General features: G+C 49.4%; 1 pseudogene; it reads left to right on the plus strand.

The window, feature by feature from the left end:
- The window catches only part of LOC129075399 (complement component 1 Q subcomponent-binding protein, mitochondrial-like), a 35,777-nt pseudogene extending 10,278 nt beyond the window's left edge, over positions 1-25,499 (plus strand).
- The last annotated feature ends 2,318 nt before the right edge of the window (positions 25,500-27,817 follow it).

Below are 27,817 nucleotides of genomic sequence, written 5' to 3' on the forward strand. Positions count from 1 at the left end.
TTTTGGTAATCATGTGCTCCACCCCAGGCCTCAGACAGGAGAGGGCTTAATGAAGACAGGTGCAATTATTTAAGCCATCCTGGAAAGCAAGTCCCCTTTCTCTCTGTGACAGAAGGACCAGGCAATCAGGGGGTAGGAGAAAATTGAGAAGATGGGCCATGGGATTGGGAGACTTTGGGAACTGAGAGAGAGAAAGCCTTGCATTGCTGGTGTCAGAGAAAAACCTTTTGCTGGGAGCAGACACCAATAGCATACTAAATGACAGTAATAAAGCAAGAGCCAGATGCTGGACTTTGACACCTGTAACTAAGAGATGTTTCTGCAGCCTGCACGGAATTATGTTATCATTGCCCTTATTATTAAGCAGCTGGTGCTTCTGAGACGCCCCAAGCTTTTCCTTCCGTTACACTCTTAGTGGGGGTATTTATTACTGCTGTCTCTCCTCGTTTGTCTGCTGGGATTATTGTCCTGCATGGCTCTGTCTCCAGCCTAAACTGCTCCTTGGGGGGATATAAATATGCCAGACCGGCGGCAAGAGAAACGGTTTCCCAGCACAGACACAGTAATTGGAGCCCCCGTGACATCAGAAGTCAGTCTCTTGGCATGAAACTGGCATTTCTATAATCTTTGAATTTCATGAAAGTTTTTTTTTTTCCCCTGTTAGAACTCTCTTTCATAGACACACTAAGAGGAAGGAACACCTCGGAACCCCCGGAAGCTCTTTTCCTCATTGCAGCACCTGGCTCCACTCTGTGCGCATAGGGGTAGCCATGTTTCCGGGGCCCAGTTAATGGACAAGCCATGTGTACCCCTGCTGCCTCTGCAGGTGGTACAGGAAAAACTGCCCGGTCTAGGAAGGAGGAGGCCCACCAAATCTGTGACCTAGAAACCATGGAATGATCAAGAAACCCCACTGGACTGTAAGCGTGGTGAGACCGGCCAGGTCTCATAAAAGCTCATGGGGGCTGAAGCTCCTCCCGCAGCAGCCACTAGGCAGTCACGGGCTGGCCGGCCCCCCGCCGCCCCCGCGACCTTGGCCAGACTTGGTTAGAGGCTGGGTGCCAAGCCAGTGTATCGTACCCAGTCAGAGCTGCAATTCACGAATATGGCAGCCAAGTTAGAGCTGCTACGGGAAGGCCATTAGGGGGACACTACGCCGGAGGGACTGTGCAAGTCACAGCCCTAGGGGAGGTGCACGGTATCACCCAATAGGAGAAGGCCAAGGCCAAAGGTCCAGCGCTGCTCCGTTAGAACTCTGTCCTAGGGAGCTCTGCTTCACTTTTTAAAAAACAAAATATAAAAATTAAAAATGAATGTGTATTAGCTTTAAAGCTAACTGTATCATCTGTTTCTGCAAAATATATCCTGAATCTGACTTACTGCACCTGCTCGCCGTGGACCGCCCTTGTGCAAGCCACCAACTTCTCTCCTCTAAACAAACACAGTGGGCCTCTCACTGGCTTGCTCTACCTCCAAACAGCTCTTCCCACAGCAGCCAGAGAGATTTTCGTTAAAAAGCAGTCTGAATCAGGCCCTTCTCCTGCTTAGATTCTTCGGCTGCTTCTCCTTTCCCCAGGAACAAAGCTCCAAGCTCCTGGCCCCAGTCCTTAGAGCGCCTCACAGCTGCCTCCTTCCTCCCGCGGGTCTCCCCCGCCCTTCCCTGTCCTCACTGCTGGTTGGGCACAGAGGCCTTCTGGTTTCTGAGACACGCCAGGCTTGCCCAAGGACTGGGCACTGCGCACTGTCTATGTTCTCTTCCTGGAACAAGCTCCCCCTAGACCCCGACACGCGGCCCCTCTCCTCACCCTAGCTCTGCTCAGACCCCTGGAGAAGGGCTTCCCCCTTCACTCAGGTCAAAGGAATCCTTTCCCCTAACCCCTCTCTCTTTGGCTCGCTTAGTTGTTTTTCTTAGCACTTAACTCTTATTTGAAATTTTGTTTGTTTACATGTTTATTTTATGACTCTTTCTAATAGACACAGTGAGTGAGAGAAAAGATGTTTAATTGTTTTGTTATCTCATGTTATCCCAAGGGGAAGATTCTCAATGAATGCTTTTTAAATAAACAAAAGATCTACACAAGGAGTTAATGAGGCTGTTCTGACTCCATAGGAAGCCTATCTGAACACTCCGTTCCTTGATGTTGGCGTGCCTGGCTCCTGGAGACTCCAGGCCGACTCTGCTCTGGCCGCGTCAAGTTGCATTTTTAGCCTTCTCTCCCAGCATTGCGTTAGAGCCTTTTTCCGTCTCTGCTTTCCTGGAAACGACAGTTGAGCTCAGGGTTTTGCTCCTTTACTTTCCCATGATTTTCAGGATCGTGGGAAAGGATTTGGCATGTTTGCGTTTGGCATGAAACGTCAGCGCTCTGGGATGAATTCATCCGAGCCCGGGCGCTCGCACGGGACCAAAGGCTGCCCATAGCGGCCCTTCGCTGGCCTGGGCTCTCACCGCCGGGCTCTCACCACGTGCCCCCGGAGTCCGTGGTGCCCTGTGAGGACTCCTCGGAGAAGCATTTTGCATAATGGTTTGTCATCAGTGAGTGCACACGGTTCAGGAGTGACGCTGTGATGACATCGCAGGCTCCTGTTCGGGCCCGAGCTGCCTCGCGATGGAGGTCCCCCCCAGCACTGGGAGGCAGAAGGGCGGGCCAACATCCAGGATCTGGACCCTGGCTCCCTGGCCCGGCATCCCACGGCGCGTGCGGGGGCTGTGACCTTGGTCTTCAGTCTTCTTATCTGTCACTGGCCCTGGGTGCATAACCCGCCCAGAACCAGCTCCTTTGGGACAGGCCTCTGGTTGTCCTCGCGAGCCCTCTCGGGAGCTGGGCACCCCACACGCCTCCTGTGACTAAGCGCACACCGCCCCGCGGCCCGGGTCCTTGTGCGCCATTTTTAGAGCATCTTGTCTTTGGGGACCTTCACGCTTGGATCACTGCCTAGTGCCTGTCACCATCCTCTCCAGACGTCATGTGCCATCGGCCTGGATGAGCTTCCCTCATTATCTGCTGCCGTGCCCCTCCCCAGGCACAGGCCCCATCCGTGGCAGAAGATGACTTTTGGGCCCTGCACCCCTTGTTTGAAATGTCCTGTAGCCAGACTTCCGTTCTGATGGTCCCTATCGGTAGGTGAAACACCTGGTGACAGAGCAAGAGGACTTTAACAAGGGAGCAGCCATATCGTCACCCGTCCTTGCTCAGGAAGGGCCTTGGCGATTCCTTGCTGCCGCGGAGCCGTGGTTGGTGCCGCACGCAGCTGTCTGATCGGACGCGGCACCCACCTCTGAGGTTTATAGCACATCCCAGGGCACCGGTTGGCTTCCTAACACCACTCTTCCTCCCGTGCTCTGACTGGGTTCGTCTTAGTCTTGTCTTCTTTCTTTCAGACCAGGAGAAGTTAGCGCCAGGAATTTGCCCTCTTAAAAATAAAGCATCTACCCTGCTGCCGGTCTCCATAGCCACTGCCTGTTAGAGACAAAGCTTCTCTGTGAGACAGTTCATGTCACAAAGCTTATGAACCACATTTCTGGCCAGCTAATTGCCTGGCACCTCACAAGTGTTCGTTAGCTTTGTTCTTTGTATTAATCAAAAGGGAAAGTGAAGTCAGAAGACAAATAAAGGCCTAACCCCAAGCTGGGCAGCCCGCGAGGGTCAGAGGAGAGCAGCTGTGAGGAGCTAGGTCCAGATGCTGCCTGGCAGCCAGACCCTGGGCGCTGGCTGCTCTGAGGCAGAGGGGGACACTGGGGTTCCCCTGCAGGGTTAGAGCCTCTGCCCCGGCAGCCTGCACGCATGCCTGCTGCATCAAGACACAATGGGCGGGGTCCTGGAGAATGGGGGCTCTGCATGTCCGAGTCACCAGGACATACACTGGCGGCGGGGTGGGGCGTCTGAGATGGAGAGCAACCTTGGGCTGCTTATTCCCTATTCTCTCCTTGGAAAAATGCTCCTTGGGGGACTCTCTCCATTTCATACCACGTGGGAAGAATTGCCGAGGGTCCACCTCATTCGGCTCTCTCACTTTGTAGATAGGAAAAGTGAAGCCTAAAGAAGGAAAGTAGTTTTCCTGAGTTCAAACAGCTTGTTTGCAATGAACTTTGTACTTGAGCCTCCAAGCTGGTACTTACTGCCCATCTCAGGCTGCTACTCTTCCACACCGCCGCTCGTAGCCTCTTGACTGCTTTCACCGGTGCGCCACAGCACAAAGCGGGGAAGGAGGGGGCGGGGGGAGCCATTCTAGAATCCCTGGCCGAATGTGCCCCTGAAGAGAGGCCTGGATGCTCTGGCCTCTCTGTGGCTGGACTTCAGGTGCAGTTTTGCTTCAAAGCCAACAGCAAACCCTGCAGGTTTGGGCGATTATCGGGGACAATGCTCCTGGTTGAAAAGAAGGACAGAGTTGGTTCCTGGGACAGAATCCCATTGCCCTCACTTGAAAGCAGGCTTTTCAAAGCATAAATCCGCTGGTGATGCAGGCCAGACGGACGCTCCTGGAGAGGGGGCGGGGGAAGAGGACCCCCTGCTTGGCGGGGAGGGGAGCAGATGCGGCCACGGCTCGCCTAGTCAAGTTGGCTTCCCTGGTGCTGGGCTGACGAGGGCCAGCTGGTGACGCTGGCAGGAAGATGGGCAGAGGAATTAGCCAAGTGCCTGTGGGTCAAGGCCAGCTTGCGGGAGAGCAGCGACGGTCCGAAGCACCCCTCCCGCAGGCGCAGGCGCTGACCGCAGGTCTCCCGTACCTGCCTGGCCAGCTGGCGCTCAGGGGTGCCCATCAGCGCTGCCCGCGGTATCCTGGACAGCCACCTGCCCTTTTGCACTTGGACTCTGGGTCAGACTCCCTGGGTTCAAATCCTGGTTCTGCCCTCACTGGCTACGTCATCTCAGGCAGATTACTTTATCTCACCGTTGCCTCATTTCCTTCATTTACAAAATGGGAGATAATGATTGTGTAGTATCATCATCATCATCATCATTCTAGCCCATGCTATTATGACCTACCGCATAGCATGAATCCCGATTAAATGAGTAGTAACTAAATGCATGCTTTTATTACTCTCAGCATTCATCTTTCATGTTGTTTCTACACAGGAAAAACAGAATATTTGGCCTGAATGTCTCTGAGAGACAGAGGCAGAGGGGCCTCAGCTCCGGGGTGCCCGCCCAGTGAGTGGAAATGCAGAGGGTTCTTCCGGCCTTTCTGTGGCTTTTATGTTCCCTGAGCGTTGTCCCTTTGCACTGACTGGCTGGGCCATGGGAATTTATCAGCGCCTTCTTTCCAGGGTGCTGGTTTTCTGATTCTTGGGGCATCAGGATTCCAAAATCTGGAAAGAGTCTGTTTTGCTAAAGGGAGTGAGTGGTAGAAAAGTCTTAGATTCAAGGCACAACTACGTCATTTTCTCCCTGTTTGACCTTAAGAGAATTCACCTCCCTGAGGCCTAGTTTCCTCATGTGCAAAATGGGAGCTGTGTTGGATCTACCTCACAAGATTATTTGTTAGCCAATAAGAATAGGATTGACATAGAAGGTAGTTAATATTATTATTTGTCATAGGAAAAGAATTAGAATCCCACATCAATTATTGTGTGGCTTTTGACAAGTTACTTAACTATTGTTAAGACAACTTTCTTGTCCGTAAAGTGGAAGTAATTAGTCTGACTTCATAGGATTATTGCGAGGATTACAGAAAATCTTGTACTGACAGCACTACATCTGATACCTTGTAGTTATTAAAAAATGTTGGTGTTTTCCCCACCGCACACCGAGCGCCTTAACACGCAGGCGGGCACCCAGCAGACGTGCCTGAGAAGGACAGACATGCGGCCCCTCTGACAGGGGAACGCAGGTGTTCAGGTGTCTGTCCTCTACAATCTCTGCCATGCAGGTGCGATTTTGATGCAGAAGTTTCTTCTTATATTTCGCCTGAGAGAAATAACAAAGCTTTCTCTCTTCCTCCCTCTTCCTTTACTCTCTTGTGGGCTTGGTTTCTCTCCAAATGCCCTTAAAAAATAGCCTGGTTGTGTTTTCTGCCAGGAGCTGCAGTCAGCCGTGGCTGCCTGTCGGCTCCGACCTCCTGGAGGGGGTACGCGGAGACGCCTCCTCCCCTGGGGCTGCTAGCCAAGGGCGTCTGTCACTTTCCCTCGGAAGTGGGCTGGGAACAGTGAACTGCAGTTAATCAGGCAGGTTTCGTTCAGGAGTTCGTCCCAGGGCTGGCTTTCCTGCTGGGCTGGAAGGGTGAGGTGGGTGTGGAGGAGTTCAAAAGGACATTTTGGTGGCAGTGACAGGGAAAGAGGCTGCATGAATCCCCCGTCCTATTCCGCGTGCCTGGGCTCCTGTTAGCAGTGGGAAGAAAACTGTGTTTTCATTTCCTTGTTTAAACAAAATATCTTCTCTGAGCAGCTGGTACCATAGTTCCCTTTGGTGGGCTGCGGGGAGCACCCTGAACCTTCACATATTCTACGCTAACAGGTAGAGTCCAGCCAGTGGGCCCTTGGGGCGGGACAACTGGGAAAGCAATAGTCTTGGCTCCATTTCTTACTAAATTGGGCAATAAGTAACACCTGGTCCACAATTGCTCCTTCCCTGAGAGAGAGAAATCGCCTCCGCCCCAGCCCCGTGCCGTGTGCCCTGATCCACGGGGGGCCTGGGCTCCCTGAGGGCTGAGGTGGGCACAGGGGCGCTGGGGCTGTTCATCTCGTCGTTGGGTTCATTTGGCCCATACACTGTCTGAACTTTAGTTTTGCTATTTTCAAAATGGGAAAGTGGATACCTCCTTCTTCAAGTGATTGTAAAGAGTACAGACAGACAAATAGATGAGGAATGTAAATATTAATATAAATCACTAGCCCAGTGCCTGGCCTGGAGCAGCTGCTCAGTTAAAGGAAGACTTGCATTACAGTAATGATTACTGTCTTCGCTGTCTGCTGTCCATTTCTGAGCTTGCTCACAGAGTAGCTGCTATTCATCTCCTCCCATCTCTGAGGGAACAGAGCAGTTGTTGAAATGACTGTAATGGGCTGAACATCGTATGGGGAGAGAGAAAAGAGGAGAACTGAGCTTTTCGATTCAGCAAAACTTTGCTGTATCATCAAGCTATGTGTTGACAACCAAGTGCTCTAACGACTCTATACTATCACTCTCATCGCTCTTAGTAACACCGTGCGAGTCTGGGTGCTTACGCTGTGCCAGACACTGCGTCGGAGGTCTGAATGCAATAATACTGTATTTTTATCCAGCATTATTATGCTGGCTTTAGAAAGGAGAGAACTGAGGCTTAAGAGATTAAGCAACCTGCGCAATATCCTACAACTAGTGAGAGAAGGAAATGGGGTTAATGCCTTGGGCTGTCTAGCTCAAAAGCCCCTGTTCTTAACCACTGTGCAGACAGCCCGGGTAGCCTGGAAGTTGCCTGAGTCGACGCAGGGGAGGAAGGACTGCACCCTCTTAGCTCTGATCAGTCTGTCAGCCACCTTCCTCTTCCCGATGCCAAGCAAGCTGCTTAAGGAAACGGGGACCTGCGGTGACATGTTCCGCTTTCATCTGAGGTCTGCATCGGTAAGACAACTCCCTTGACCTAGAGAGGGGACTGACTGGTCTCCTGTCCGGAGGTCACGCAATCTGGGCAGCCACATTGGTTGATCCTAGTACCAGAGGGCAGCATCATGCTCTCTTAGGATGTGTGTCTTAGGTCACTGGTTCCCCAGATGCTCTGTATGAGAACAGTTTCCTGATGGGATGGGATGCCTTTAACAAGTGAAGCGCATTGTAGGCCTCTCTTGGAACCCACGATGCCCAGAAACAACAAAGGCCCTGAAAAGTCCTGCTGTAAAAAGAAAAAAATAACATGGTTTACTCTGCTTAATCCATTATTTCTCAAATACACTTGGCCATAGAGCCCTTCATTAAAGTGCCACCTGTTAATATGCCATGAGGCAGATGGCAAGAAAGGATTGCCTGTTGAAAGAACACTGGATGATGAAGCAAGAAATCACCACCATTGTAGCTTTAATAATGTGTGTGAGTCAATTATCCTCTGTGGGCTGCAAAATGAGAACACTGACCAACATCACCTCCAGTCTTCCTTCTGGCTCAATGAATCTGCGACTATGAGTACATCTACAGAAGGGGGTGAAGGATTAAAATGCAAGGAAATCACAATCCAAGCTCCTGGGAATTTAAAATCCTATGAGAGAAACACAGCGTCGATGGACTGGAGAACAGTATGCTAAGTGAAATAAGCCAGTCAGAGAAAGCCAAATACCGTATGATTTCACTCACATGTGCAATCTAAGGAACAAACTGAACTAACCAGGAACATGGGGACAGACTCAGAGATGGAGAGCAGGCGGACAGCTGCGGGGAGCGGGGTGGGGGTTAGAGGGTGGAGGGATCCAGCAAAAAGGAAACAGGACTCACGGACATGGACCACCGTGTGGTGATTCCTGTGGGGAGGGAGGTATAAGAAGATTAAATGGTAAGGGAAAAATACAATAAAAAAATCTTAAAAAAAAATGCATGTCTGTCAGAGCAGAGCACAGTGGGTGTCTGACATCACATAGTCTTTCATACACTTTGCTAAGTAAATGAAAGAGTGTGAAAAGCTGCGCATACATTTAAATGAAACAAAATGGTATAACAGGATCATAACTAAAGGATAAATGAGACTGTGAGTAATCGAGATGTGGTAGGAATGTTTCCAGGCAAAAATAAAATTCGAGCAGTTTCGAAGAGGAAGGGGATAATTACCCTATATCCATCGCTATGTGCCAGATAATTTACACGTGTGATGTTAATCTCTGCAACCCTATGAGGTCGAGAAATGTTGAGGAACGCGCTCAGGATCACACATCTGGTAACTGGCGACAAAGAGGTTGGCGCTAGCGTACCTTGGACGTTTATCTGTGTAGTGGGCGCCATGTTAGATGTTTCACATGCAGGATTCTATTTAATCCTCTCACAGTGCTAGGAAGAACACATTATGATCTCCATTTTCGAGGTTAACCGGCTTGGATTAAGAGAGAAGGGGGGAGGGATTAAGCAACTTGATCAGGTAGGTCTCTAAGAGGGCTCTCTGGCCCTGAATAGCAGTATGAACAATGTAAATAATAGCTAAGACCTATGAAGTTCAGGCAGCCGGCGTGCAGAATCTCCCCCACTCTCAAGGCAGGACCCGTTGCTTTCTCCATATTTCATTCAGAGAAACCAAGGCTTAGAAAGGCTAAGGAACTTGTCCAAGCTGACAGATCTGGTGGAGTGGGCCTGGAGCCCCGGCTGGGTGGCTCAGTTGGTTGGAGCATCGTCCCACACACTGAGAGGCTGTATGTTCCATCCCTGGTCAGGGGCATGTATAGGAGGCAACCAACTGATGTCTCTCTCTCACATCCACGTTTCTCTCTCTGTCTCTGTTTCCCGCCTTTCCTCTTTCTCTCTAAAATCAGTTAAAAAAAAAAAAAAAAGAGCGGCTGGAGTACCTACTCTGGAGTTCAGACTCACTCACCCTGCTACCTGCTTCTCAAGGGCCACATTTGGCAAAGCACCTCTTCTCCACCTACAGTGTAACTCAGGGACGCTTTCATCGCCTTCGGAGCTACCCTAGTGCAGGTAATTGTAAAATAGGTAGGGTAACTTCCCGAAAGAGGATATAGGGGCGCATGCAGAATATTGCACCCCACTGAGCAGGAGGGAGACGGCCCTGGTGGCCCCCCTGCCGTCGCCCTGGGAAGCAGTCCAGCGAGCCCGGTCCTGGGGTCAGGAAATGCCGGGGGAAGGACGTTTGCGAGGGGGCGTCTCTGCCGCGCGAGAACGTCTGCGGAGGGAATCAACGCCAGAGCCCCGGAGCAGCCTTCCCGCTGCCACCCTCAGGTGGCACCTTAGTGGAGGCTGAGACACAGGTGGGGGAAAGGGACTCCCTTTTGTGGCTTATATGAAAACATCTGGGTCAGAGGCTGGTCCGGATGAAACGGAGGACGGAGGGGAGCGGGAGAACACCACGTGAACAGTGGGGGTTTTGTAAAGCAGGCGCGGTTAGCCGGTCTCTGCGAGGCAGCCGTGAAGAAGGACTTTCCTTGTCGCCCTTCTGCGGCTCCAGCATTGCCGCCCCTGTGGTGGTTTTCATTCTTCGCAGCAGCGGTGCCGGTCAGAGGGAAGGGCTACTGCGGATGCGGGCCCGTCACGTTGTCTCCGTGGGCTCCGGTGACCTGCCAGACAGACAGGGGTGCCCCGGGCCGCCCCACAGCCGGCGTGTTCTGTCTCAGGTGTGGACCCGGGTGCGCGGCCTTGGGACAACCCCCTCTCCGCCTCCGTGGCTGGCTGTGTGATCCTGGCGGGCCCGCGCACCTCTCTGAGCTTCGGTGTCCCCTCTGCGAAAAAAGCACTTCGACGGTGACGGCTCCTCGGGGTCGGTCCTGCTTTGTGGGGCCGGGATAGCAGCCTCATCCCGGAGACCCCCCAGGTCTCCCGTGGACTCGCGCCACTGGCCCTCCCGCTCCCTTCTCCGGGGCTGGCGTGAGAGGCGAGCCTGGCTCCCGGGTGGGCTGCTACCGCCTCCCAGCCGCCAGGCAGCGGGGCTTCTCGGGCTGTTTCCGCGTACACTTGATGGTTTTAGCGGCAGTGCCTGGTGGCGTGTCCCCGAGTTACCCTGCGGCGCTGGAGGCGGGAGCGCGGCAACCCGGGGCAGCAGGTAGCCGGTTTCCCCGGGAGCCGGCGAGGGGGGAGAGCGGAGACGGGCTGAGACGGAGCGGAAACACGGAGGCGGTCGGGGGCGACACGCGAGGATCGCAGAGGCGCGGGGAGGGGATGGAGATATTTATAGCGAGAGGGACGGCGACGCGGTAGCAATTAGACCCGGGAGCCGCGGGGCCCCGCCGCCCACGGAGGGGGCTTCCCCCGCCCGGCGCGGTTCCGGCGGCGCCCCCGGGTCCGCGCCGCCCGCCCTCCAGCGGGGGCTGGCTCTGCTTCTGCAAAGGCAGCCTCCCGGGAGCACGGCGAGCGGTCGCCAGCAGCCGGTGCGTCCTGGCCGCTGCGGATCCGGGGAGCCCTGCCCGCTTGCGCCCATGAGTGCGTCCCCTGGCAGACCCAGGTAAGAACTTCCCGACCTTCCTGAGCCCCGGCAGGAACGCGCCGGCATGCAGGGTGGCGCTGAGGGATCCCGGGGCTGCTGGAGGCTGTGGAAGGGGGTGGGGGCGGGGCCCGCTGTGTGTTCTCTGAATTTTCTTAGAGCAACCTCCAAGTTCCAGAGAACACGATAAAGCCATTAACATGGACTGTGGCCTGGCTGTGGTGTCCCCGCCTGAGAGCTAGTGTCCCCAGGAAGCCGCTGGGACACACTGCCTCCTTCATGAGTTTCCAGAGGCGGCTAGGCTAGCTTTTCCTCCATTGCTTCTGGACAGGCGCTCGGACAATGGTGAGGACAGGGCGGTGGGCCCGAGAGCGCGTCTGCCCGTCCCCGGCGCTCCGGCAAAAGTTGGAACTGGGGACCCTGGCCTTCTCTCTTTGGGGCCTCCCTCCCACCCCGCCACCCTCATCAATCTCATGCCTAGTGTCCTTGCTTGTAGAAGTCCAAGATTTGAAAGAAAGACAGCAAGCATCATGGGATTCACCCCCTAGTAAGACAAGGAAAAGGTTCTGCCTTTCCTAGTGTCCTCCGAGGGAGGAGGTGGGCGGGCTAGGAATTCCTGGTTTGAAGCTAGGGATGCGTGGAGTCCCGTCCCTGAGGAAACCGAGCAGATAGATGGAGGCTTGAGAAGGTGCGACCATTAGAATGAAGTTGTTAGAGATCAAACAACTTGTTTGCAGCCATCAGCCACCCTCAAGCCTGGAGAAACGTCCTTCCTCGAAAAGTTTCTTCGCAGGGTGCACAGGCTCCGGGGCCACCTAGGAACAAGTGGCTGTTAGCGTGCTCTTGAGCGGTGTGTCCCGGTGGCCCCGCGGCCGCCGTGAGGGGTGACTGTACCCCAAGCCCGGAATGAAGAGGAGTAGAGTGCAAGGGCTGTGCGTATCACACGTACCTGGGAAATCCCTCGTTTTATCCTCGGATTTTTTAAAGACTTATTTAAAAAAAAAATGTTTTCATGACAGCAGCAGATGCCCACACCACTCTGGGCGAGGACAAAGAAACTCGTGGGGAAGGGTGAGCTGTCTCCACCGCGGGCACAGCACCTTTGGGAGACGCAAACAGTGTGCTGAGGAGCCCGCAGCCCAGGGCCTTTTCAAGACGGGCGTATCTCAGCTGGGCTTCTCTCTTTAAGTCTTGAAAAACTAGTATGAGAAACAGTTCGCAAATGCTGCCTTTCAGTCCCCCGCCCCGAGGTCCCACTTTGCTCCTAATGGGTCTTGGGGCTTGCTGTGGAACAGGGCCCCTCGAAGAGAGACATCGATGCTCCTCCCGTGGAAACTGGTTCCTCTCTCTCTCTCTCTCTCTAAAATAGCATTTAGGAGGTTAGAGGGCAAAACATAATGTTTCCCGTGTGAGCAAATCAGCCTTGTGCTCTGGGTGAGGTTAACAAACATTCCCTCTGTTGCGCGGTGCCCCCGCCTCTGTCCTTTACTTGAAGACCGCGTCTCTTGCTCACAGCTGACCTCCCTGGCCATGTCACCGTCACCGCGTCTCACCGCTTGAACTGGCTGCCTTGGGTGGTGGACAGCGAGGTCACTGGGGAGGCCACCAGGGTCTGTCTGAGGCCCCCTCCCCTTGGCTCATTTACTTTGTAACTCGCTCAGATCTTGTCCTCAGCTTGCAGCTTGGGCCCAGAGCTCTGCTGGGCATCGTGGGTATTAAGGAGACCCAGGGTGTCCAAAGGGTTGTGGGAATTCTGGTTTTCCCTATTCACCCTCAGAGGCTGTTTGGTTTTGGAGATTCGGGTGGGCTCCGGTTGTTAGTGTCGGAAAAAAAACCGTTACAAGCAACTTACCAACTACCGAGGCCACCTGGAGTGCTGCTGTAGTGGCTCCTTGGACGCTGTCACCACTGGTGAATGCCTTCTTTGGTTCTTACTCAGCTCTTTTTAAAGGTCATAGGCCTTTACATCACATTATAATTCTGTCCCTGCCACCGCCTTCTAGCCTTTACTTTTGGACCATACCCGTCGCTTGATGTGTCTGTAGAGCAACTCACCATTGACTCCTGCCAGGGCTCGCCCGGCACGCACACCTGGAGTCTGTCCACTGCGCCTGAAATCGCCCGCCCCAGGGGCGCCGCCTCGCTCCAGAGGGGTTTCTGCGGCTCTGCCCCCCAGCACACACACTGCTGTCTCGCACACGTGTCGCGCAGCTGTCGGCTGCTTGTGGCTTTGAGCTGTTATTACAGTTCTGCTGTAGATAGGGCCCAGCATTCCACTCGCCCAGCTGATGGGGTGCTTTCTCTTGGGGCGCCTGCTGCAGTCTGTACTCTCGTTTTCATTTTCATTGTTCTTTCAGCTTAATTAGGATCTTTTCCTCCTCTCCTTTCTCCTCTTTACACCCATGGAACCACATTTCATTTTTTGCCTAAGTATGATCCTTCTTCAGATGGTACCGAAACGATCATTTCCTTGGTTTGATCCAGAACCCTCATGTGCACAGAGCAGAAACACTACAGGTGTCTTAGGTGCCTGGGCTCCATGTTCCCTTTATTTTGCTGTACACAAGGCTTTGGCTTCTAATGGATGCCCCCGTATCCTCTCTGCTTTGTACCTGGTGGGTATGCACTGCACATCTGTGTAATGCGTGAACATTTCCAATGAGAGGCGGGGGGTGGAGACGATGCCACAGCAGAGAGAGGCTGGGGTCCAGAGGAGGCATGCGCTGTAACGGGGCGGCCTCGTTTGTGTGTGTGAAGGTAGAGATGCTTAGCTAGTGGAAGCCTTGTCGGTGGACTCAAGTACGGACGTGTAAGGTAGCAATAAAAACAAGAGTTTAAGTTCTTTTCTAGAGTGAGATGACGGTGGGGACCCGGTGAGTTAGGGGTCTGGCAGCCACCTTTGCCACTAGGCTTTCCTCAAACCAACAGCGAAGTTCCCTTGAGGGAGAAAGCTACTGGTGACCTACAGGACTGGGGAAGGATCGCTCCTTGTCCATCGCCACCGGAGGAGAGGACCCTGTTCTAGCAGAGTAAAGGAGTTAAACTGCATTGGTCGCGTCAGCCATACTAGCAGGTTTGAAACAAACTGAACCATTGGTTTGACACGAGGTCAGATCTTGGACCCGTGCTGAGACACCAGCGAACGCAAAGTGAGAAGCCTCTTCCCTCTCCCAGCAGCTGCATGGGCTTCGGCCCAGCTCTGGAGCCCCTGGCAAAGGAGGAATTTCACTTTCTGAGCCAGAGTAAGATTGTAATAAGGTTCATGCGGAGTTGGCTCTTGGCTCCAAGGATCAGAAATAGAAAGTGCAATTTGAACGTTTGTTTAAAAAAAAATTCACAAAATTAAAAATTGATTTGTCTGAAGCACAAGGCCAGTAAGGTATTACCTGCCTTCCCACCCCCGCAACGCTCACCCCCACCCCACCAAAGTTGCTGAGCTCAGTGAATAGTAAACACAGGTGGCCAGATGAGGGGGTGCAGAGAAGGGAGCCCCTATAGCTCATCTGCCAACAGATCTCTGCAATTCCGTCTTTCTAAACATTTTCAGTGTGTGGGACTTAGGGAAGAGTAGGAGACAGAGATGGGCGAGGGGAAGAAGGCAGTTCCTAGGAAAGCAGAGGTGGCCCAGGGGGTGTAGCCGCGTGGGCGGAGAATCTGTCCTGGGAAGAAGGCAAGGACAAAGGACACAAAATGATGACAGGAGGGAGGGCTGACAGCTGAGAGAGGAAGCAGGTGAAGTGGGAGGAGAGACAAGAAGCAGATGGAGTAAGAGGAAGGCGCAGACCGTGAGTGCAAGAAAAGGTGAAAGAGGGGGAAAGAGCAGAAGATAAATGAAAGCAGCACCTTACTTTCCTGATTTTTCTTCCTCCCTTTTCCCCCTGACAGAGGGAGAAAGCAAGCGACCAGGGGAACACGGGGGTTTTGTGCTGTTGGAGCCTCCTCATCGAAGCTGTCAACCCTTGGTGGCAGCTCATTCTATTTTTACATTTTGCAGAATGGAAATGAGACAAGTGACCCGTGAGGGCGTTTTCATGAAGATTTCCTCCCGCACACCCGTGCAGCCAGTGCTGGGGTGGCTGACTATGTAGCATGCTCTTCCATTTAATCAGAGGAAAAGGCACTCTCTGGAGAAGCGGGCTTTGCTGGCCTGAGAGCAGATCTGACGCGGGCGAGAGGAGTCAGAAAGGAGCCTTGTTCTCGGCCTCGGTTGGGCTTGGGAGCAGGAAGGATTCCAGTTCACCGAATTCTGGAGGACCTTAGCCTTCGTTCCTCCTCCCACCCTTTCATTTATTTATTTTTTTCTTTTTTGCACTGGGTTTGATTCTAGCCTTTTTGGTTTGTTCTCCTTGGAGATTTCATTGATGGGGAAAAAAATAGTTTCCCTTTAGCTGAACTTATCCCACGTGAAGGCCCCGCTTGCAGTCAGGGCGCCCGCCCCGCCTGCTGGCCTGGTCAGGGGGGCTCGCCCCTCTGCTGGTGGCACCGTGTTTGGGCAGCAAGAATAGACTGTGGCACATCTCGTACTCCTTTGGAACGGAGGAGAGGAGGGGTTCTTTGGTTTCAGACACAGACTTACTGCCTTAAGTCCCGAGAGATTCGGTAGCAATTACATGCATGCCCCTTGTCACATGACCACTCTTTTGGAGAAAAACAACAACAACAATAACAGGGTGTGTTAAGGGGACCAATTAATAAGACAAGGTTGGTTGAATAGATGTACAAATGTAAGAATGTTCAAAAGGCCTGTGACCCCCCTGCGCATGTTTGCGTTGAATAAGGTAGTTGGCCATTCATATTGAAAGCGCATGTGCTCCCTTTCCTGTTAGCCTCTAAAATGCTGTTTTGACAAGTCCAGTATCTAAGCTGGACAGCAGTAAAGACAGCGGTAGAGTCAGTTCTGGCTTCCACAGGAGCAGTGGATGGCACCGCGGGACGCGGGACGAAGCCTTCCTCCCCGCCAGCCCCCAGAGGCTGCTCTTTCCAGCGGGGGCGAAGCGGGCTTCCTGGTCAGACAATGTGCCCTGCAGCCACCGTGAGAGGCGTCCCCGTCCCTGACTGACGCAGAGAGCGACTGAGAGCGTTGACACGCGCCGTCCGGATGAGTGCTCCCCCATCCTCCGTTGGGCGCCCACATGTGTTTCCTCTCAGCTGCTTCTTCCTGGCTGTCCGGTTCGCGCAGGACGCCGGGCATGATGTGAAGCCCAGGAGACTCTGTGGGCGTCTTGGGGGAAAGGGGAGACAAGATAAACCTAAGTCAGGACTTCGTTCCCACCGTCCCGTCCAAAGTATGGCCTGCTGGCCTAACACGTCCAAATCGCACTCAGCCTGTCGGCTGCTCAGGGCTCGGTGTGGAGCATGACCCCCACCCCCAGCCCAGGGCCAGTCCACAGCCATGGGGGCCCAGTGTGACTGTCCCATCATTGCTTTGTCCTTTGTTTTCCCCAGCGTGCTATGCTTGGACTCTGGGACTCTGCACCCTCAAGTCTTTATTTAAATGAATCCCTGGAATGAGTTCCTGAGCTTGTTTGCAAGTAGAGAGGTGACACAAAGTCTTTGTCTGGAAGTTCTCCTTTCCTGGAAAGGATGACCAGCTAGCCATCTGGACAGGGAAGAAAAGCGCCTTGAACTCTTCATTATTATTATATTATTGTCACTAAAATAGCATTCACAGTGTTATTGCTCATAAGTCTCTTTTATTATCTTATTTAATCATTGATTACCTTATGCAAAATAAATTATTATAATCCACATTTTATAGTTGCAGAAACTGGAGCATAGAGACATGATGCCCAAGATCACATAGGCAATAAGTGGTAGAGCCAGGACTTACACCCAAGTTTTATTCTTCAACTTTAGATACTGTTCTTCCTCCTGTGGATACCACCTTACATTTTCAGTGCCTTTTTTTTTTCTCATAACCTTTCCCATCATCTTTCATTAGTTTTCTGTCTCTGCAGGTAGGATTTACAAGCATCTCCTTCTAGTTAACACCTGAAGGGATTCCTCAAACCACGGACACCCATGCAGACCCAAGGAAAAGCATTTAGAATAGAGAGGTAGGCCATATTGTTTTCATTGAGACCTACTGCCTTTCTTTCAGGTTTTGGTATTTTAACCTCCACCAAATTTTCTTGACATTGAAGTCAAAGAAATGATGAATGAAAGTTGGAATTATACCGTCTCCTTACAACTCTGATATCCCTCCTTTTCTTGTAGATTATTCTGAAGGGAAAGTCCTGCCCCATAGCCTGCTTCAGCTGAACCAGTGGCTAAATAAATGTCTTCAAGACAAGAAATTATAAGAGAATTTGAGGGAAGCTACCACTGCCAACAGAGAGCTGAGCAAAGTCCTTTAAGATTCGAAGCTATAAATCAGCCTTTTGAGGTCTTTCTTCTTCTTGGCCAGGCCATTCCCTGTATTTGAACTCAGTAGGCAGAGATCAATAGAGAATGCTAATTTCTGGTCCTGGCTGGTCTTTTGCATGCATGGGCTTCCTGCTATTTGTCTAAAAAAGTACAAACCCAGTTAAATAAAACTGTGCTGATGACTTTATTTAGCAGTTAAACCAGCCCAAGCTGGAGGGTACATTTTGGCTTGTCAAGAAGTGAGAACAAGGTAGCAGGGGCAGAAGGTCTATTTTCTCAGAGCATTTGCCCAGCTAAGAACGAGGCAAGAGGATTTATAAAATTGGATTTACAAACTAATTTTACTTATTCCTCTTTTTTCTTCAAAATTTGATCATTAGCGAATCTGGATGCTTCGTGCGCCTGAGTTTAATGCTAGTGCTAGGTTTGGCTCTTTTATCTGAGGCCTGATATCCGTTAGCAACATCTGAGTGTAATTTAGACATGAGCCTTTGGGCTGTCTTATATCTGCACTGATGACACTGTGATCAGGTTTGGGCAGCTGATCTCAGGGGAGGATAAAAGTGGTACACACAGGCCTGAAACGGGAAGCGTCTTGATCTCCTGTTCTTTTTACAAGGGCATCTTATCTCGACCACTTGTGGACAGAATGTCATTTTATTCTGTTCTTGTTTATGTAGGTCATTTTTTTTTTTTTTTTTTACCACATACTCTCTTCATAGTCTTAAAACAAACACTTGTTAAACAAGTAAGCAGATGGTTATTGGGATAGTGTTGAATAAGATAATTCTTTCTTCAAAGAGTTCATGGTCTTCTGAGAAAGATAAAGTAAAAGAGTCCACAACAACTTGTTAACAGCTATAACGAGGTAAGAACAAGGGAGCATAGGAACACTGAATCCAGAGCAGGGAGCTGAATGGCCCAGGTCAATTCGAGAAGGCTTTTTTTTTAAAAAAAAAAACAAATAAAAAACGAAAAAAGATTCTAACTGAGGTGCATTTTAAAAGGTGATTAGGCACGTTCCACACAGAGAAGAGTGAAACCGTTGTTTCATTTGGGTGGCCTGTGCAAAACCAGGGAGCCGTGCTTGTGAAGAGGGGTGCCGACAGAGCGCCAGCGGAGCTGCAGGAGAGGCGACGAGGCTGGAGCGGCGGGCGGGCTGGCGTCAGGCTGGCGAGGTTTAGTTAGACGATGTTGCCTAACAGAGGCAACTGGGAGCCCCTGGCATTTTTCAGCAGGAGGGTGAAAAGACCAGGTTAGCTTTTTCAAAAACTGACTCGGGCAGCAATGTGGAGGATGAACAGAAACAGAGAGAGTCCATAGGCCGGAGGCCCCATGGGGCTGCTGGGGAGTCCAGGTGAGATTTGATTAAGTCTGAACTCTGGCAAGAAAGGTTGGCAAGGACTATCCAGGTGTGAAAATGAGTTTAAAAAAGAGTTGTCAAAGTTTGGTAGCAGGGGGAGGCTGAGGGAAGGAAGTGGAGAAGCCACAGATTGCGTTAATATTCCAGGTTGCTCTTACTGAACTAGAGCCACAGCCATGGGTTGAGATATGAGCACTAGACAAGAAGCAGCATTGAAAGAGAAGGTAATGAGATCGGAATGTTGGCAGGACACAGACTGAAAGGAGGCCACCGGAGTAGGGGTCACTCACACACTCCATAAAAACAGTTTCAATGAAGTTTTTAAAAAGTTTTTTCTTTATTCAATTTCAGTTTACATTAAATATTATTTTGTATGTTTCAAGTGTTCAATGAAGTTTTGAGGAAAGATGGGACAGGAGCAAAATTGTACCATTTCCTGGAGCTTAAGGAGTTGAAGAAAGAGAGTTTGGGGATACTACTTCAATACTTTAAAGAAAGGAGGGCATGACAACTTAGAAGAGAAGAATGAAGAAAGTGTCTCTGAAAAGAGTGGAAGCTCTTGAAAATGTCAATGAAGGGAGAATAACTGGAGAGAAAGGGAGAGATTAAAGATACGGGGGAGGGGCGGAGAGATAGCTAGGAGAGTATGGTCTTTATGAATTTAAGAGGTAACTATATTGTATTAAATATATATAGCTCCAGCTTGTATGGCTTAGTGGATTGAGTGCCAGCCTGCAAACTGAAAGGTTGCTGGTTCGATTCCTGGTCAAGGCACAGGCCTGGGTTGTGGCCACGTCCTTGGTGAGGGTGTATATGAGAGGCAATGAACCGATGGATGTTTCTCTCTCACATCAGTGTTTCTCTCCCTCTCTTTCTCCCCCCTCTAAAAATGAATGAAATCTTCAAAAAAATTAAATATATATGGTTATATATTAAATTTATATAACACATAATTGGATGTAATTAAATTTGTAGAAGAAAGAATGAATGGGAACCAATGTTTGTGGCCTGCCAAGCATTGGGCTAAGTATCTTACATTTATTGATTTCATTGCCATTAAAACCCTATATAGGGAGAAAATGAAAGCCCCTTTCGTGGAGAAAGTAGGAAAATAGCAAAAGATGAGGCTACTTTTTGATGTGTAAATGTGAAGAAATCATTGGAAGTCACTTAAAGAGATAACTTCAAAGTGAACTTTAATCAATAATTTCTATTTCCTCCATGAAGAAAGGTGAAGTTATCTTTTGGGAGTCAAGTAGATAGTGGAGCAGGGAGTTCAAAAAGAATGGAAAAGTTTTAACGAGTCAGAAGTATTGACTGTGGGCAAATGAAAAGATTTCCGCCTGGTGCCAACAGCTCTGGAGCTGAAGTGCACCTGCCTGGCCCTGCGGATGCGACCTGCCCCAGGCTGCGTGCAGAGCAGGAGAGCGCTGCTCGGGTCTCTCTTGAGCAGGAGATGGATGGGAAGGTATGGCAAAACCGCAAGGCACTGGACAGAGAGGGGACACTGTTGTTGAGGAAAGTGACCTAGAGGGAAGTAAAGCCAGAAGTTGGTTTTAAGGGAGGGGTAGAATGAGAAATTGCACAAGATTGGAGGCTGAGATGCTCCCAGATCTCACAGGTCCTCTGAGATCCTAGGGCTGACATCTGGATAACAGGTTTTTCGGCAGGATGTTTGTCAGTGACCACCTACCTTCAGTTAGCATTGTCTTATGTGTGTTATCAAAGAGGGGGCTCTTTATTGTTAAACAGCGACCGAGGAAGGCTGTGAGGTTCAGCATTAGGTAGTCCCCGTCCAGCTGGGGTGAGGTAAGTGTGGGCCCCTCTGGGAACCTGCACTAGGTGACTTTGCCAAGTCAGCATTCTGTGCAGATGCAGAGCCCAACAAACAGGTATTTCAAGAGTTTCTAAAACATGTGATTGTGAGCTTTTCCTTCCTGGGACTTTTGAAAGTCCAAGCCACAGCATTATTATTTTTAAATGGGCTTTATTATTTTATTCTATGTCATCAATGCCTTAAAATAACTTTTCTCTTCCAGAGAACAATTCCTATCTCTCACCCTCATGAAATTTTAGGTTCATGAGGTGAATTTTCTGGGCCATTCCCCACACCTTCAAATAACGTCATGGTTCCCATTCCCACCCAGTCCAGCGTGTTCTGTGGGGCTGATTCACCACTGAGCCACGTGGTCTCTGCAAGCATTGACACCAGAAGCCAAACAAACGCCAGGCCTGCAGAGGCCGACATTCGGGGACAACAGCAGCATGTGGTGACCCCCGTCTGCTTGGCCCCTTCTGACTTGCTCTGTGACAGTTCTCCAGGGTTTGTCTCTGTTCTCCTCACATTCCATCCAATCACAGGCTTCCCCTGTTGCTAGGGGTTGTTTGCCACACATTGCAATATCGGCAGTTTGTTGCACTTGCATGTCTTGTTCTACATACAAACACCAAGAGAACATGAGTCTCAAGGTATCTATCCACTGACAGTCTGTCATTGGAAGAGAGGTTTAGAAATCAGAGAAACAAATGTCTCAGCTATACTTCCCATCCAAGTACTAACCAGGCCCGGCCCTGCTTAGCTTCTGAGATCAGACGAGATTGGGCAGGTTCAGGGTGGTATGCCGGTGGACTCAGCTATGCTTCATGTACCTGTTTATTTGTTCACCTCAATTACAGGGCAGTGAAGCAAGGTTTTGAAACATCCATTCTATGTCAGCCTGTTGTCCTTTCTTCCAGGTAGGTCTGGTTTCTTCCATGGCTGTTACACTAGGAAACTAAATGTGAGGCTTCAACCTGGATGTCAAACACGATTACCCAGGAAACAATCTGAATGTGTGTCCAGTAATTTAGCCATTACTTAGTGTTATGATAAGTTCTGGATAAAAAATAGTAAAAATTAGGACTCAGTTGCCTCCTATGCTTCACTTTTACATATTCCTGTCTATTTAGAATCATCTCATTTAACCTTCTACAGATTGAGAAAATGAGGCTCAGAGAAGAGAAGTCAATCATCCAAGTTCATAAATGTGGTTGGTGGCAGGTCTGGGACTAGCACCCCATCTCCTAACACAGAATTTAGTGCCAGCACTACATCCGCAGTTGCCAGAGAAGGATATTTTGAGGTGGGGCACAGTGATGTTCCCATTTAGGTGGCTGCTTGTGGGGCAACAGGCTAAGCCCTCTGGTCCTCAGTTTGCTTTATGTGCAAATTATCTTGTAAAGTTTTCATGCTGTTCCCACTGAATATATTCTCTCCTCCTCTCATTGTCTGTGGCTGTTTGCTTAAGGGGGAGTAATTTGAAAAGGTAAATTTGTTTTACTACCACACATTTAAAAACCATTGGCACACTCAGCAAATAAAAATGAATCTTCTGATCATTATAACAGGGCACCCTCTGTTAACAAGCAGAGAGTCGCAGTGATAATTGAAAGCGGATCCCTTCTACATTGCTGGTCTCGCACAGCAGAAAGGCCGGAACCATGTATGGCAGCAGTTGAGTTTACCAGGTCTCAGAACTGGATGGTTTGTGAGTTTGGATAATTTTTCAATAATAGGAGCACGAATTTCCCTGATTGTCAGCCCCTGATCACTTTGCTGCGGGCCTGCTGAGATGTGGCAGGGACTGTGTGACCTGCTGAGGGAGGGAATCTGAGCCTGTGCTTCTTTCAGAGGTGGACATTCTCCCCGGTCACTGTCTGTCGGTCAGTTTGGTGGATTAGATGCTTAGAGCTGCAGAAGCCAGTGCTAAGCAAATGTCCCTCACTCTGAGACTTTTGTCACATCCACAGAAAAGACAACTAGAAAAAGGTAAAACATGCTTAGAAGAAGGACATCTCCACGTTTTATCTCTTACATACATAGGTGGGGGAAGATCACAGACCAGAAAGTATGTGGGAGCCAATTAAACTGCTCGTAAGAAATGATGGGAATCTCCTGAGAAAGTTTCCTGGTCTCCCCATCTCTGTCTCCCTGGAACATGAGTTAATGAGTCATATTGTGAAACCTTCAAAGGAATCATACAGACTCTTTTGGCGGGGCTTGGGGTTCCCAAAAGTTTAGCTTCACAGAACTCATGTTCATTTTGGAGAATTATTTCCTATTTTGCTGATTATTTTACTCTCTGATTCTGCTTTCCCCTGAAAGCATCCCATCTGGACAAAATACCAGTTAACAGCCACGTAGCCATCCATGTTAATAGCTTTACTGAATATATACGCAAACACGCTAGCCATGAAGAGAAATGCGACATGTCCTAGGTGTGGCAGTGTATCGATGGTCCCTAGGCTTTGACTGTTTTCCTGCTCTATACAAATCTGTTAACTGCTTTCAAAAATGTTATAAATTCTGTGTTTGTTTTCTGGATTGTCCCTGTGCTATCTGTATTATTGTTTCTGTCTGTTCTTAAATTACCCATTCAAAAATTTTGTGTTTTGTCTGTCCAATTCTCCCCTACCCCAGTGAAACTGAATCCAGTTTGCCAAGGTAGACCATTTCGCTGTTGTCTTTCAGGCAGAAACTGACAATGCAAAGCAACATTACTAGCCACAGCCCCCTCCTCTCACAATAAACCAGTGTCTTTGTTGAACTCTAACTGAAACCAAGCCCAGTGTTCCAAGGAGCCGTCGCTCACACATGGGTATCATTAAGGTGCAGAGATTTCTGACCACAGATTTACTATCTTTGGAACAGAAGCCGGAGGGCAGCCCAGCTCACCTCCACTGCAGGAAGGGCAAGTTAAATGCAGTCTTGGCATCCCTCAGATCGCTGACCCTCCAGCACGGCAACCTTCAACTTTGCCTCTGAAAAGAGCCTCCGGGTGCACTTGTTTAGCATTTGTCTAAGTTATTGCAAAGCAACAGACAGTGGCCTTCGGCTTTATCTCAGGATCCCCCGGGGCAGAGCGAATGGGCTTGCGCTCTCTGCCGAGTGCTTGGGTCATGAGACGGCAGATGTGGGAGAAGAAAAGCTAGAAATGAGCTTTTGGAAAACGTGATTTAAAGCTCTGTTGCCCAGTTGCCCCGGCTTAGGTGGGGCACGACGCCATCTGTCTCCCCCACTGTCTCATAGAGCAAGACAGTTCCGTTTCTGTGAGGGAGCCTCCCTCAAAGTCGTCACAGAGTTTGAGCAACAGATGTTTATTTGACCTTGGCACGGACCCTGATCTAATCTATATCTAAAGAATCATCATTTCATCATCTTATTCATCATTGTCATCGACAATTTTTACTGAAACTCTTACCATGTGCTAAACACTTTGCTAAGCACCGTGCATTCATGATCTCACTGAGCTTACACCACCACTGTGAGTCAGGAGTATGAATTCCCAGTTTTACTGTTAGACTTGAGAGACTCAATGACGTCCTCAAGGTCATTTCACCAGTGTTCAGAGCTGGGATTCAAATCTAGGTCTGATTCCCGAGCCTGAGCCTCCAACACAGCTCTTACGTGAAACAAAGCCATCGGAAAGTGTTTACCAGGCTTCTCCTCCCTGTAAGGTGCTAGATTGTGTTTGTGGGCCTGGGGGTACAAAGGAGCATGAGACTCCTCCCGTCCCCACATGGCTTCAAGGTTCTTGGGCAAGAAATCACTTCAAAAATAATTTTAAATATACTAAATACCCAATATGTGGAACATAATAAATATTAATATGGAGGAAGTCTTGGAAAAGATGAAATTCACACCGGGCCTTGAACAGTGGACAAAACTACATAGATGGAAAATAACGAGGAAAAGCATCTCACACAAGGCAGGTGGTGTGAATAAATCTAAGGATGAGCGTTTAAGCATGAGCCATGTTATATTGGGAGGCAGGGGGCGCTGCGGGCCATGATGAATTATCCCGGAATGAAGTATTTTCCTAGTCACCTGTTTGGTCAACATATATGGACTGAACGCCTACCCTACGGAGGTGTTTTGTAGGGAAAGAATGAGAGAGAAGGTTGAAAATGTAGGGGGAACCTTGGCCCGGGTCGACCTTGCCCGCAGGTGTCCCTGCTGCAGTCCCCTGGCGGCGTGCGGGGCGCCTTGGCTCCACGCTGCGACCCTTGCTCTTAGAAGGGGCTTCTCAGCAAGCGCACGGGGCCTTTGCGGTGGCCCTGCAGCTGCAGACTGACGCACGCCAATGGGGACAAAGCTTTTGTTGAATTTCTGAGTGATAAAATTAAGGAGGAAAAGAGGATACAGATGCCTAAGTCCCTCCCCAAGATGTCTGGAGGTTGGGAGCGGGAAGTGAATGGGACAGAAGCCACATTCATTCAGAGTGTTGCTGGGCCACCGTCACTTTCAGCATTAACAATAGCATCCCACTAACGTTTGACCAGGAGGAGGCGCCCTCCCAAGAGCGGAAGGTTGAGGAACAGGAGCCTTCTTGGGGGAGGTTAGAAGGACAAGAAGGTGACTGTCACTATCCAGAAGATGAGGTTGGACAAGAAGAGAGGAAGAGAATGACTTTTTCTCTATCAGGGAAATGGGCTTTCAGTCCACCGGCGAGTATGAATGGAATGGCGCATATTACACAGACACCTGGATTGGGCCTTGCCTGACCACCTGAAAGGTCTCCTCGCGGACCGAGGGGTGGACAGCACTTTGGAGCATCAGCAGGTGGAGCTGAGCACAGCTCCAGAGCAGCTGAGTGCATTATTGCTCTGGAAGGCTTCACAGGTCTGGTCCAGAGCCAGTGGCACAGACAAGACGCTGGACGCCATTTTACGTAGGCTTTGGCCAATGAGCTAAACCTGCTCTGCTGCCAGATGTGTGCTTTGAAAAGTTTTTCATCCTAATATCCTGGAAAATAATTCAAATTTAAATGATTTCTGTTGTCCTCTTATTTACTATCTTTTTCTTTCTTTCTTTCTTTCTTTCTTTCTTTCTTTCTTTCTTTCTTTTCTTCCTACAAATCTCTTATTTTTAGATTTTTGTAGAACATAGTGATGGGCAGTAAATTTGGTGTATTTCCTCTAAAAGGAAATGTAGATTAGAGCCTCAGTGATACCAAGTGCAGGAGTTGGGACTTTATCTTGTAGAGCCTACAATGCAGACCCAAAGTCTGTCAACAATCAGTAGTGTAGACAAGTGGTAGTGTAGGAGCTATACATGGGTTTTGAAACCTTCTCTGACAAGTGTCCAAGCTGGTTGTCTCTGTCATGTCCTCCTTCCCTAAGTTTTTGTGGACTTCACATTGCGAGGCAAGCATTCCTCTGACAAAAACACCCATTACTTTGTATGGAAAATACCTACTTTAGGCAATGGGGGGAGGAGGAACACCCATTAAAAAGTCACAGAAGGACAGACTGGGAAATTAGGCTACTGTGAGGTCACCGAAGCTCAGAAGGAGTCTGAAGAAAGGGTAGAAAGAAAGGGGTCATGGGTGTTATTTGCAACAAAGAGAAGGTAATGTTATACAGATGAAAAGAAGTTTGATGATTTTAAGTTTTGTGACTGATTTTGATGATTGGTCTATCAGGGGTCTTGGAGAACACGTTTCAGTAGTGCGGTGGGCGGCAGCTCTATTGCACGGGGTTAGTAAGGAACAGGACAGGTGAGGGTCGCAGTGATAAGTGTAGACTGTTTATTTTAAAGGTTCCGTGGCCAAAGGAGAAGAGAATGAAGATGGTAACTGGGGCACAGAATTGAGTAAACCTTTTTTTTCCCCCTCAAAATTGGTGTAAAACCACTACATATTTGAAGATAGAAGATATACACAGAAGAAGAAATTAAAGAAATAAAAAAACAAAAGATGTAACAGAAGGAATGCTTCCTGTCCACTGGGATTTCATAGCCTTATATTCTTAATAACAAGATGAGCAGAACTTTTAAAAACTGGATTGATCAGTGCAGTTATCACCTCCTTCTTATACCACAACCTCCCACCTCAGATCTCTGCCCCTACACCATGAGTTCACATTATCCTTAAAGTGCCACTGAACGATGACTTTGTGGCAGTAATTGTCAATTTGTTGTTAGAACCATCAGTTTTTCCTCAAGCAGGTGAATTTCCTATTGAGTATATTTCCAACACTTTAAGGAATTTTCTTTCTATTTGGCTGTTTTTCTTTAGTTTCCTATCTTTGTGACTGGATTATTGAAGCTTTGCCCTTTTGTAAAAATGAATGAATGAGTGATTGAATATTTGACATGAAGATTTATGCACCCAGAACATATGTGCACACGTGTGTGTACACGCATCTGAAACCCAATGCATTTCAACAGTTACTCGCTGAGTAACTGACTGTTTTGCACCAGAGATTGTGTTAAGTATTAAGGTTGGAAAGATGAGCCAAGTTACAGGCCCTGCTGTCAGAAATTCACTCTTTGGAGAGGAAGTCAGATTTGCAAATAGACGCTTTATCTCTAACACCATCAGGGCAGAGATAGAAGTGTGACTGGGTGCTACTGTAATGGCGGGGGGGCACTTAGCCCTACCTGTCAAGATGGAGAAGCTTCCTGGATGAGGCAACATTCAAGCATTTATATTGTGAAGGCTTGGTGAGAGCAGGCAAAGGAAGGTGGGGAGTATCCTAGGCAGAGAAAAACAAGCAAAGTCACAGGGCCCAGAGTGTGGTTCTTACAGAAAACATTGTTATTTGGAACTACTAGATATAAAGTAAGAGGGACGGCTTGAAGGAAATGAGATATGTTTGGACAGGTAAGGTTACCAGGGACCTCAGACATCATGTCAACATCCTTAGACCTCGTTCTGCAGACGGTGGTGAGCTATTGAAGAATTTTAGCAGAGTAATGCCATAATCATGTTTATGTGTACATATTTATGTGCAACCAGACTGGTTGCCAGTTATGATTCAAAAGAATGATTCAATTAGGAAGGTCTTTGGCTTTACTGAAAACCCAACTAATAGCAGCTTAAACAAACATGTGATGATATTTTTCATGCAATAAAAAGTCCAGAGAATGGTGATTTCTGGCTTTGGTTTCGATAACTGACAGGGCATTTGAGGCCAAAGCTCAGTTCCACTGTACCATCCTCACCGTTTCTGCTTTTGGTCCTTATGCTATTGCTCTGTGGTTATGAGAAGGCTGTCGCTGCTCAGGTA

This window comes from Pteronotus mesoamericanus, unplaced genomic scaffold (assembly GCF_021234165.1).
Source record: "Pteronotus mesoamericanus isolate MK-2021 breed Mesoamerican mustached bat unplaced genomic scaffold, CSHL_Meso_final contig_53, whole genome shotgun sequence".
Taxonomy (NCBI): Eukaryota; Metazoa; Chordata; class Mammalia; order Chiroptera; family Mormoopidae; genus Pteronotus; species Pteronotus mesoamericanus.